Source organism: Dioscorea cayenensis, chromosome 21, assembly GCF_009730915.1.
Source record: "Dioscorea cayenensis subsp. rotundata cultivar TDr96_F1 chromosome 21, TDr96_F1_v2_PseudoChromosome.rev07_lg8_w22 25.fasta, whole genome shotgun sequence".
NCBI lineage: Eukaryota > Viridiplantae > Streptophyta > Magnoliopsida > Dioscoreales > Dioscoreaceae > Dioscorea > Dioscorea cayenensis.
Genome location: NC_052491.1, coordinates 285,232 through 287,188, shown reverse-complemented (window position 1 = coordinate 287,188; position 1,957 = coordinate 285,232).

Genomic DNA, 1,957 nt, shown 5'->3' with positions numbered 1-1,957 from the left:
AACGCTTCACTCCATTGCACGCGCAACTAAGCCCCAGCGGAAGTTCATCCCTTAGACCATTCACTCTATTATGGCCGCAAAGAACTCGAGGAACGGAGGTAGAATCTATCACGCTGGAAGGGAAAGGAGATGCTCCTGTACCTCTCGACTTACCCTCTCAACCCTCTCCAACCTAGCTTTGTCTAACGCTCGTGGTGTGTCACTCACTCACAAGGTTACCAACAAGAACTCTCAACCCTAGTGTCACTCTAGGGGAAATGTTCATATAATCAAGCATTTAAGGTTGGAACTCACAATAAACATCAATTTATTGAAAGCATAATAAAGAGGTTCAAAGAAACAAATACATCCTAAGGTTCACAATACCCGAGTACCCACTAGGGGTTTAGCTCTCCATGGAGCTAAGTACAATCAAAGAAATAGAATGTAAAAGCAATGAATCCATAAAGAAACCCCCTCAATAGTCGTGTCGATGGTCTTGTGGAAAGTCCTCTACTCGTCGTCCAAGGATTCCCTCATCCGGTATAGGATACGCCTTGACGGAAGCTCCCCTACCAACCTTCTTCCTAAGGAATGACGATGTCAGAGCCGTAGAACCTCTCCAAAACCTTGGCCAATACCCCTCGAAACCCTAGTCGAAGCCCTCTCTCAAGTTAGGGAAACGATGGAGAAAAGAATACTAAAATCGGGGCTGATTCGGCTTTTAAATAGGGCTAGAATCGGGCGACTACACGGGCGTGGATACTTCATGCACCCTTGGGGAATTTCCACATGGGCGTGGATAATTTCCACACGCCCGTGTGGATCCTCTGAACTCCTGTTTTCTCGGCCGGCTGTGAACAGTGCTACTACAGTACTTTCTACTGTGTTGCTATATTGCTCTACTACAGTATCCAGCCTGAATAGCTTCCCGAATCCATACTTTCATCGGAGTAACGCAAACGGCCACACGTTCACGTCATGGATAACTTGCATCTTCAATGATAGGCACGTTGGTGAAGCTCTTGTTCCATGTGCATAAGTCGGAATGCTCGAATACGAGGAGGTTGGCACACACTCTAGCATCTTACATCGACCTATATCTTCGCGTTTGAACCTTAGCAAGATTTCCTCCAAAATTGGTGCATTGTAATCCACATTGGCTTCTTTCCTTCATACTTGGCCTCACAACCCTATCTGCATAAAAGTAACATAAAAACAGATATATTAGTGTAAAAACCTGAGAAAAGTAATGCTCAACATAAGGAATGAACGCTTCGCATCCATATCGCACAAGCACTTATCAGAGGCGCACAGGCATAGGCAATTTCTGCACACCTGTGTGAATGTCCAGGAACGCAAGAGCTGTGGCATTTCTTTAAAATCTTTTAGCTATTCTCCATTCTCACATTCCTAGTCACTCAACGATCACTCCTAACACCCCTCCTGACCTCACACCATCAATCTTGAGGAGTTTCACTCGATTTTCAAACCGAATTCAAAAGTTTTCGAGTTCACTATTGGTAAACCATCAATTCTTCTCTTTTTCGCCATAAATTGATTTTAATTGATTAAAATGGTAAATGTTGCTTAGTTTCTATGTTTTTAAGATTTATGCATGTTTAGAATGAACTTTGAACCATTAAAAAAGTGTATTTGTGGTTTAATGAATTACAGTTGTGTGATTTTCATGCCATGTGGATCCACATAGGCGTGTGGAAATTCCACACGATTGTGTGGATTTCTGCTGTCTTATTTTAAGAACTTCTTTGATTGTCCTTTTCAAATTTTTACATACATGGCACCCCGGTCAAAGAATCAGGATGGCAAGTATCCCAGAGAGTAGCCCCTAAGAGAGAGCACATTGAGTTCGCTATTCCCGAGCATAAGTCTCGTTTTGAGCGATTGTAAAGACTTTTGTTAGGTTATACTTGATTCCTGGACATGAGCGTACTGTAAGATATACAGCAGAGAGGAG